General features: G+C 41.8%; 1 protein-coding gene across 1 annotated transcript in view; it reads right to left on the reverse strand.

Moving 5' to 3' along the window:
* spag9a (sperm associated antigen 9a) overlaps positions 1 to 11,606 on the reverse strand; it is a 99,272-nt gene that overhangs the window by 28,115 nt on the left and 59,551 nt on the right. The gene's annotated exons all lie outside the window — the stretch shown is intronic.

An 11,606-nucleotide genomic window follows, 5' to 3' on the forward strand; every position in this document is an offset into this window, starting at 1 on the left:
TTGTGTCCCAGCAGTCATCTGTGGAGAGAAAGAGCCAGCGTGAACGCTGAGATATCGAACTGTGAAGAGAGCCATATCTACCCAAAGCTGTAGTCAGCGCAGAGGTGAGAGAACCATTGGAAACCGATTCATTGTGCCTTTGTGTCCCAGCAGTCATCTGTGGAGAGAGAAAAGGAGAGCCAACGTGAACATGGAGATATTGAGCTGTGGAGGAGAGCCTGGAGTGGCTGTTATTTTAAGTTCCCCTTTCCCCTTCCCTATTTAATATTTTTAAGTAATTTAATAAAGTATATTTTAATTTTATGCTTACCTTGTGTGTCTGGTCATTGGGGTGGCTTTGGGAATCTCCTCGAGGTGGAGAAAGGGGCGTGGCCTTATTTACACCTGGGTCCACCCCTACCTGTGACAGATTTGGCGTAGTCGGCAGTCCACCTCGGGTTGAGACCAAGGTCCCCCAATGACCTACCACGGTTTTTTAAAAAAAAGTAAAGTTCCCCCAACACATTATCAGTCCCCAAACAACGCGTTCTCGGGACGAGAACGGATTGGCGGGGGAGGATGTCACAAGGTGACGATCTTTTAGGCGGAACCAAAAATGTGGAAAGTTTTGGTTCCGCCCGGATGTTTCCGCCCGGACCGGTAAGAGAAAACACCGGACATCCGGTAGCGTCGCGAACGCTGTAATCGGCCAAATTACATACAGCTGAGAGTCATTAAGAGGAGCGCCGGGTGATTGGACGATGGCAACACTCAGGAGAGTATTTCAGGGCAGTTTAAACCACAGTTTGACAGATCACACGAGGGACTCAGACACGAGAGGCGAGTGACACGGGGAAGCTCCTTTGCCAAAGGCGGACAAAGACACGCACCTTTTGAAGAGCCCGAAGCTCTGTTGATCCGGCGACCGCTGAAGCGGGCGGAAAGAGGACAGAGTCACAGAGGGTGAAAGGAAGGCAAGCGGTGGATCTTTTGAAAGGAGCACCCCGAAATCGCTTATTATTCCTGTTGGTGGTGTGTATCGTAGCGTTGAGTTGGGCTCACCGGGTACGCTATTTTGGATTGCTGTATTTGCTCTCTCTCTCGTTTGGATTATAGACTTACATTGATGAAGATACCGAAGACCTTATAGGTAGAAGAATTAAACGAATACTGACCTTGGATGAAAGAAACGAAGGAAGGAAAGACGCATCATTGTGAGTATACGATTGTGGAAAAGTGGTGTTGGTGGCTGAAAACCACTTTGTCTATGCATTTAGAGTCCTAGCAGTGTGAGATAAATCTTGGAGAGCGTGGGACGAAGAAAGTACAGCAGCTGTGAGTAACGGAGTCTCTTTATGGATGTGTTGTACATATATTTGACCTGTATATCTCTTTGAGTGTTTTCGAAAGAGAGTGGGTGGCCCTCCCCCTGAACCAGCGCGGTGGGTGAGCCAAAGGGTCTTTGTGCTGAAACCGCTCCAGTGACGAAAACAAACACTAGGCCAAGTTACCATCTCCATATTCTTCGTCCAGAGTGAGGTGAAGGAAGACGGGCGTCTATTGTGTGCACTAGCGTGGTGGGTGAGTCTTGGATGTAGAAATTTTCACTTGAAGTGGTGCTGTGTAATGCTGTGTATTGCAGTGAGATTGCTGTGTCTTGTCTGACGTACCCCCGCCTCCAGTCACTCGTTCTTGAGACGACGAAGAGGAAGAACGGTTCTAGAGTAAAAACCTGTACATGAATATGCTGTGAGTGTGTTTCAGTCTTAAAATCACGGAGTGGCATCTCGAAGTATTTTCCCAGCCAAACGCTTGGCGGACTTGAGTTTAGGAGTGGCGGTGAAGAACTGTGCTACCGACGGCGTGTGAGTATTACCTATAATATTGCTACCTTACCTGTGTCTTTTCATCATCACAGAGCTTGAGGCGAAGGAGATCCGTCGGCCCGAGGTCTCGACGAAAGGGCGCCCCGGTCCAGTTTTCGATTGACCAACGGGTCTCGAGGAAAGGGCAGCGCTCGACCCGGTGTGCCGGCGTGACGTTCTCGCCCCTCTGTAGACCAACGAGCTCGCCGAGAGGGTTTTGGCCCCCGGCGTCACATAGGAAACCACTGTCTAGCTGACGCATCGCGCAGCCAGTTATCGTAAGTCCGCCACCCTGTTAAAGTAATATATGACCTGTTAAAACTGCCAAATCAACAGGGAAGAGGAGTGTGTTGTGAGAGCTGTGCAGAGAGCCATACCTACCTCGAAGCGGTAGCCAGCAGTCATCTGGAGAGAGAGAGAGAGAGAGCCAGCGTGAACGCTGAGATATCGAACTGTGAAGAGAGCCATATCTACCCAAAGCTGTAGTCAGCGCAGAGGTGAGAGAATCATTGGAAACCGATTCATTGTGCCTTTGTGTCCCAGCAGTCATCTGTGGAGAGAGAGAGAGCCAGCGTGAACGCTGAGATATCGAATTGTGAAGAGAGCCATACCTACCCAAAGCTGTAGTCAGCGCAGAGTCATCTGTGGAGAGAAAGAGCCAGCGTGAACGCTGAGATATCGAATTGTGAAGAGAGCCATACCTACCCAAAGCTGTAGTCAGCGCAGAGGTGAGAGAACCATTGGAAACCGATTCATTGTGCCTTTGTGTCCCAGCAGTCATCTGTGGAGAGAAAGAGCCAGCGTGAACGCTGAGATATCGAACTGTGAAGAGAGCCATACCTACCCAAAGCTGTAGTCAGCGCAGAGGTGAGAGAACCATTGGAAACCGATTCATTGTGCCTTTGTGTCCCAGCAGTCATCTGTGGAGAGAAAGAGCCAGCGTGAACGCTGAGATATCGAATTGTGAAGAGAGCCATACCTACCCAAAGCTGTAGTCAGCGCAGAGGTGAGAGAACCATTGGAAACCGATTCATTGTGCCTTTGTGTCCCAGCAGTCATCTGTGGAGAGAAAGAGCCAGCGTGAACGCTGAGATATCGAACTGTGAAGAGAGCCATACCTACCCAAAGCTGTAGTCAGCGCAGAGTCATCTGTGGAGAGAAAGAGCCAGCGTGAACGCTGAGATATCGAATTGTGAAGAGAGCCATATCTACCCAAAGCTGTAGTCAGCGCAGAGGTGAGAGAACCATTGGAAACCGATTCATTGTGCCTTTGTGTCCCAGCAGTCATCTGTGGAGAGAGAAAAGGAGAGCCAACGTGAACATGGAGATATTGAGCTGTGGAGGAGAGCCTGGAGTGGCCGTTATTTTAAGTTCCCCTTTCCCCTTCCCTATTTAATATTTTTAAGTAATTTAATAAAGTATATTTTAATTTTATGCTTACCTTGTGTGTCTGGTCATTGGGGTGGCTTTGGGAATCTCCTCGAGGTGGAGAAAGGGGCGTGGCCTTATTTACACCTGGGTCCACCCCTACCTGTGACATAAATATCAAATTAAAATTTAACAGATTATTTTAATGCATTCTTTGGCACCTTTAAACACAACATGTACGATCATGGGTGTTGGAAGCAAAAAAAATTGGGTGGGTCCAAACATTTACAGGATGAGATGCCATTTTCTTGTATTCTGGTGCCTTTTAACTTAAAGTAGTGTAAACACGAAATGAAGTTTAAATTATATGAACTCTAAATGAGCCAAGTAAATTGAATTTGGGAAAGCAGCAGCGTGGAAGTCAAGGTTGTAGCTACATAGCGGAACAGAGTTTAATTTATTAGGGCTTTTCCCTCTAGTGGAATGGATTTGACTGATGGCGCTCTGACAAGTTGACAGACATATGTGTAAAGTAGAGAAAAAATGAGTGTGTCCAATATCACTGGTCTTAAAAGTGGGTGGGTCTTATCCCACCCAAATATAATGGTTCTGACGCCCATGTGTACAACAATTATTTTTACATAAAAGCAGCACAACAACTACATGAACTGCATCAGAGAAAAGAGTCGACTGTCAAACATCTAGGAATGGAAGCTGCAGAATCTCTTCAAATATTGCAGTGAGATGAACTACTGTTGCGGCTGCCAGTAAAACCAGGAGACCAAAAAAGACATTGTGTACAGTGCTCCAAAAGTGATGCAGCACTTTTTAGAGGACAGAGCGAAGGTTTATTTCTTCAGTACAGTCCTTCCACGAAACATAAATTGAGTCTTAGGGGGGTTTGATTTTTTACTGGCACATCAAACAGAAAGCGTTTTTTATGTTAGAAGCATAAAACAAACAAACAAACAAACTTTACCGAGCCTTACCTGTTGTTTCGCTACCTGTCCTGGTTATTTGTTTATGCTGCTTTGGTAAACAAAAAGATTTTATATATAAACTTTACACTAGTGGTCTTCACTATTTTTATCATGAGAGCCACACTGATCAGAGTCAATAGGCGAGCCGCTTTTACCACAAAGTATTAAAAGTTACATCCAGTCATAAATAGCATGGCTGCTTATCAATCTTTTGCAATGCAATAAATACGAGGGCGAATCATTCTTTATCATTTACCAGTCAAATTTGTAAATGAGACAAGATAATTTCCCTTAAAGGGATAGTTCGGCCAAAAATGATATTAAACCCATGATTTACTCACCCACAAGCTGTCCGAGTTGCATATGTCCATAGTTTTTCAGACAAACACATTTTCGGATATTTTAGAAAATGTTTTAGATCTTTCAGTTGATTAAATGTAATGTTACGGGGTCCACGACCTTCAAGTCCAAAAAAAGTGCGTCCATCCTTCACAAATTAAATCCAAACGGCTCCAGGATGATAAACAAAGGTCTTCTGAGGGTAATCCGTGCGGTGTTGTTGTAGAAATATCCATATTTAAAACTTAATTTAATAAATACCTTTTATACTTTCAGGTGTATATGTGTGATGGTCTACGGTATCAACCATTCATTGAAGCTCGCGTTCTCACCGTTTTTTTTTTTTAAATACACGAATTGTATGACAAGAAGAGAAAGGACACTGAAGAAAGAAACATGTCAAGTTTTTGGAAGAATATTTCACACAGGTTGGGCTTCCCACTGATGCCTCAATCGCAAAGTTTCTACTCGACAGGTAAAGTTTGTTGTGCTATTTGGAGAAATCCATTTAAAATCACTGCTAGTAAAAGTTGATGTAAGCTATGATTAGCGATGCTAGCCCTGGCACAAGTCACGAACCGCGCAGACACGGTAAACATCTCAATGTATGAGCCATGCCGGCAGTAACTTCTAAACAGAGCGAAGAGAATAACTAGGCTCGTTTATGCTCTCTCGCGCACATGTCAATAGGCGTTCCCTCTCAGGAGTAGGTGGAGCGTTGCACATGTGCATTTAAAAAAAAAGTGTCGGTTATTTTCAACAATTCAGGAAAATCTTCCACTATACCTTTAAATTACAAAAAAAAGGATTTTAATTTTAAGCACTCTTACTGTGGGTTCACACCGGATGCGAGTTCAACGATTTGCGTGAGTAGACTACGTACAAAGTCAATGCAAAGATGCGATCAGACGCGTCCTCGCATGGGGCGATGCGAATGACATGATATGGGTGGCGTGTGTGCAGCGAAAACATGTGCTATTCGCCTCAAAAGCGTCTTCGCACAAGTTGAAAATATTCAGCTCGAGCGAAAAATTCAAATGACACGAAGTTAATGCCCACAAGAAATCTAGAACGAGTAACGCGATGCCCCGCGTTTGGTGTGTACGTAGCATTATCACCAGATGCGGAAGAGGCGGCAAGCACAAGTGATTTACATGTTAAGTCAATGCTGCGCAGTACGCACTAATGGGGTGGAACGCACGGAAACGCGCAACTTGAAAAATCTGAACTTTGACGTCGCGTTAACCAATCAGGAGCTTGCTCTAGTAGTGACGTGATTACAGGGAGCGAGCGGAGTCGCAGAAGCCCCTCCCATGATGTGAATTTCCGTGTGAATGTCTTGAATGACTAGAATTTCACGCGCAAATGAAGTGAGTAAACTCAAAGGGCCCTATTTTAACGATCTGAAACGCAAGTGCGAAGCGCAACGCGCAAGTGAGTTTGTGGGCGGATCTTGGGCGCTGTTGCTATTTTCCCGGCGTGAGAAATAACTCTTGCGCCGGGCGCAAATCAATAAGGGGTTGGTCTGAAGTAGGTTCATTATTCATAGGTGTGGTTTGGGCGTAACGTCAAATAAACCAATCAGAACGCTATCCAACATTCCCTTTAAACGCAAGGGCGCAAGTTCCGTGGCGGGTTGCTATTATTATGACGGATTTACCAGGCGCACGCCAGGAGCGGTTCACAGCCGAGGAGACCGACGTCCTTGTACGGGGGAATCCCAAGCTTGCCAGCATAAATCGGGCACGCCGTGTAACGGGAGGTGGATCTGCCTCAGGACCTGACGCCAGCAGAGGACATCGCTGCGTCCACCCTCACCGCTGAAAGGGTTTGGGGGCTTTGAAATCGGACCCAAGAAACGCAAGCAAGGTCCAACCCCAAAGTACTCTTACAAATCAAGTTCATATACATTAAGGTTTCTTATGAAAACATTTAAATTATTATTTACATAAAATAAACGTAATACAGCCACACAACAAACTTATGAAAATATTTTAATCGTTATTTGCATGAGAATTTTTTAACGCAGCCACACAATAAATAAAAACTATCACCACAATGCTCACCACTATGATTCCCCTTATCTCGTGTATTAATATTTTTAAGTGTAACAATTTATGATTTGCAAAAATAACTGTTGCATCTGTGTAGATTAGATGCAAAGTGTGTATGTATACATTATGGTCAAGCATGCGCCCTTAAAATAGCATAATGAACCACGCGCAACGCGCCACTGACTTTAAACTTTTTTTTTCTGGTCAGTGGCGCAATTGTTTTTTGAAACTGCAAAATAGCATCAGGGATGGTTTGCGCCGGAACACGCCTCTTTTTTTGCGCTGAACCACCCAGGGAGCGCAAGTTCATTCCCTAGTTTGCCGACGTGCTTCTGTGACGGGAAAAACCCGCTGTGCGCCGGGGCAAAATACGAATGATACATGCGTCACTGACAAAGTCAATTGCGCTGGGTGCAAGATAGAGCCCATTATGTTCAAGTGTCCAACTACGTGCGAATAACGCGTTTTTGCTGCCCCTACTGCTGCTGGTGTGAACACCACATTTTAATATGCCCAATGCAGTGCCCACCAAACCACTAGGGGAGCAGAAAAACAGAAAAATGCCGCGCAATGAATAACACTGCACTAGGCTCTCCCGTACTACATTTAATTTGTTCCTTATGCCCCATTCTTATTACAAGCGACAAAGTGGCACAATCCCATTAATTTTAGTATAATTTTGACTCTAATCATGGTGAGTATTGTGTCCTTTAAAATGTGAAATGAATGCCATATGGTTGGAGTTTGCTGTTAAAGTTTTCAAAACACATGACTTTGGTATAATGTCAGAAAAAGGTACAAAAGCTGTCACTGGAAAAGTACCCTTTTATAAAGGTCCAATTATGTACCATTTAGGTGCTAATATGCAGCCTTTATGTAAAAAGGAGCACTTTTCGAAAGGGTAACGCCCCAGTGACAGTTTGTTCCTTTTATCTGAGAGTGTAGGCATCCATTAAAGTAAAATATGATTAGTGTAATATTGCCATAACAGAGTGTTAAGATCGACTGACATATTTTAACGTACACAAAAAGCTGGAAAATAAAATGTTTGTGTTATTGGTTTAAAAGTTTTTCAGCAGTAGAAATGCATTGTCATTATTTTATGCTTTAAGGCTGATTCAAACAAAGTTTTGTAATACGTTTAATTGGATAATTGGATGAATTAGGAGTTTACTGTAAACAGTTAAATACAATGACAGTGAGAATAAATAGGTTAACCAGTAGAGGAATTGTCATGAGTCAAGAATAAACTATCTGATGTAACACTGTCAGGGTCATAGTTTTTTCTATGGATTGTAAGCTGAATGTTATAAATCATGATCCAAAGATATGAAACTTTTTATGGCTATTGTCACAAAATAAAGAGAATGGTAATGTCATTCTGTCACACAAACCTCTTGGCTCATAAACTAGCTAAATAAACTGCCTTTTATTTCAAGCATAAATCAACACTAAGGCTTAAGAGAAACTTGTTAAGCTGAACACAGACCACATAAGCACTAGTTGCCATACATAGACTGGGCTGTGAGGGAAAGCTGACCCCAATCTCTTACTATACACTATGTTTGTGGGTCAAAATGAACAAGATCCATGATAAGCGCTGCTATTCATATGTCCACAAATCCTTAAGCTCCACCCACCCATACACAAATCCAGTTTAACTAAGGCAGGATAAGAATACAAGCTAATTTATTTACAGTATGTTACTATTTTATTTTATTGGATGACAAAAAAAATATATTTTTTGAAAAGCTCATCACCACCACAATGCTATAGTGGTGCTTTGTTAAATGTTTTCTGTTGTTAAAGGGACACTCCACTTTTTTCGAAAATAGGCAAAAAAATTCTAGCTCCCCTAGATTAGATTTTTACCGTTTTGGAATCCATTTAGCCGATCTCCAGGTCTGGCGGTACCACTTTTAGCATAGCTTAGCATAATCCATTGAATCTGATTAGACCATTAGCATCGCGCTCAAAGTGACCAAAGTGTTTGGATATTTTTCCTCTATAAAACTTGACTCTTCTGTAGTTACATCGTGTACTAAGACCGACGAAAAATTAAAAGTTGCGATTTTCTAGGCAGAAATGGATAGGAGCTATACTCTCATTCTGGCGTAATAATCAAGGACTTTGCTGCTGTAAAATGGCTGCAGCAGTTGCAAAGATATTACGCAGCGCCTGAAAATAGTCCCCTGCTATTGAAAGTAACCAAGGGGACTATTTTTCAGGCAGTGCGTAATATCACTACGCCTTAAATAGGATTATTTTTTAGCGTGATGCAAATGGTCTGATCAGATTCAATGGATTATGCTAAGTTATGCTAAAAGTGGTACCGCCAGACCCAGAGATCAGCTGAATGGATTCCAAAACAGTAAAAATCAAATGTTTAACTTTAAACATTTGCATATTTAAAAAATTAGCATATGTAAAAAAAATTTGAGTTCCCCTTTAAGAGTAATAGCTTATGTCTCCCTAACAAGGTTAGTACTTTATCCTAAGTTATCTTGTCTTGTAAAACCACACTGGTTTGGCCAACTATCCAAATATTATTCATCACATCATGATTTTACATTCAAAAAAACCTTCATTCATATTAAAGCACCCATAGATCCACCATTACAAATACACAAAGCTCAACAGGCCAGTATCTCTATAATATCTACAATGTTCTTCCTCCCTCAGCTGTTATTGTGTTGTATATTTTTATGTCATGGGAGTTCATTAGCGGCGAGTAAAAGCACAGGCTTGAGAACATGAGGAGATCCAGAACGACAGAGCCCTCAGGAACGCTGCACACCACAGGGAAGCTGAAAGTCAATATATCTGAGCACAGACAACGAAAGGAAAAGAGGGTGAGAGAGTCTCGGTCGCTCAGTGTGCTGTGAGGGTCCCCGAAGAGTTCATTACAACTTCAACACGAGAGGCAATAATAAAGTCTACACTACTCTAGTACTTAAAATACAAATAGTAAAGCAAATATGGAGTATGTTTAGTGATATAAAATAAACATCAAAAGTTACAAAATCTAGTTTAAATATTACTAAGACTCATTTTATAAACAACCAGAGATTTACTGTGTGTATGCCACACCAGCTGTAAGTGCTCTTATACAAAAATATATATGTATTATAAAAGAAAGTCTATGAAGACTTGTGTTGTGTCCAAAATCAACTACTACTATAGCCTGGTTAGCCAGACCTACATCAAGATGTAAGGTCTGGCAACTCTTCACACAAACGGCTCAATGCAAGGGGCGGGATATAAGGTTGTCCCTCAAAATGCCTCTGCACGCAATAGGATAGCGCTATGAACAAACAGAGCAACGAAGAAGATGACGTAGTTACCGTAACCAGTCGGCAAAACTCCAAACACATCTTTCTTGCTTAAAAAGGACTTCAGTAGGGTTATTTGCTCTTCTCTCAAAGAAAAACATAAGTCTAAAGTCGCGGCCAAAGCCGCTTCAAAAGATAGCTGTTCGCCAGCAGCTGCAGTTTTCAAGTAGGAACCGTTGCAGCTCTGTCGTCATCATGTTAAGCCCGCCCCACAGACGCTACACACGATGTGATTGGCCTGACCAAATTTTGGTTTTTGGAGCTGTTAAGTGTATTGTGAGTGCCTAGACTAAACCCTGGCAGCAAATATATTTTGCGGCCGCTAGGGTGCGTCTAGATTTCTAGGCTACTACTACTATACTATAAAGTAAGTGAAAATCAGCATGCGAGGTGAGTAGTATGTCCGAATTCATAGTATTCGAAAAAAAAATAGTAGTCCCAGGATTACCTACTACTTTCGGCAAGATTTTGCACTGTGCATTTGTTGGACACTTTACTAGCCCCCGGAAGAGGAGTCAACCAATGAAAATCATATTAAGAAATGTTGATACATGTAAATACATAAGGAAACACTTGTTGTTATGACAACGTATGTCACATGATGTATCAACATGCCAGATGTAGTAGGGGTGCACGGGGCACAAACTAACGTGGGGTTAATTGTAACACGGACTGTTTACTTTGTTGCTCAAGTTTGAACGATTAGTTTTGCAGTACTTTTTCACACTGCCAAAAAATGCTCTCGCGCAAATTATTGGAAAGTTATAATGTTTTTCCAGAGAGTTATTGATGAACGAGTGTTTTGGTGGCATGTAAGTAATTTTTCATCATATGTTTTTTTCGGTTTCTAAGTTGGGTGTGTAAGATACCAAACCCAATGTTATGTCATATTAATGTTGACTAAAACATAGCATCGTTTTGAAATATGTCTGCAGCTCTTAGCAACTTTTTTGGTGGGCTTGAAAATATTTTCACCAAGCGGGGTTAATTATAACGCTGTGTTACAACTAACCCCTCAGCACTCACGATATAAAAACCGCTAACATTAGCATAATTCTTGGCATTGTTTTAAATAGGCTACACACGAATGATTGCTGGCTGCCAACAAAATAAATGTGCCCCTCTTATAAAAAATTGTGTCAAAGTTGATTTTTGTTCATATCTTTAATATTGATTGAATAAGTTCACGTCAATGATTGAAATCATAATGAAATGAATGCTAAAATCAGACTTTGATTTTCATTTCCTCAGCATTTGATTTTGAGACTTTAGTATGGTTTTATACAGACTGGGTCACATATAAAAATGTTTTTGTATTTTGTCATAATTGTGCTGCTTCTTCTTACATATTTAGACATTTGTATCCATTTATACACTTTAAGTATATAGACAAAATAGTATTTAAATATTTGCCTGCAAACGTAAGTTTTAGCAAGTGTTACAACTAACCCCCTGCCTGTTACAATTAAACCCACCTATGGGGTAAGTTGTAACATTTGCACTTCTGTCACGTTTGGTGTAATTGTCCAGGAATGGTAAGTAGAAACAAACTTTAAATGGTCATTTGTAGCAGAGATGTGTGTGTTGCTTGTGTAAAAATATAATTAATCAAACTCAAATATTTTTGAATGATTGAGCCAAAACCAAAAAGCATTAGGTTGTGCCCCACTCTCTCCTACTTCCGAATTT

Source organism: Paramisgurnus dabryanus, chromosome 3 (genome assembly GCF_030506205.2).
Source record: "Paramisgurnus dabryanus chromosome 3, PD_genome_1.1, whole genome shotgun sequence".
Classification (NCBI taxonomy): domain Eukaryota; kingdom Metazoa; phylum Chordata; class Actinopteri; order Cypriniformes; family Cobitidae; genus Paramisgurnus; species Paramisgurnus dabryanus.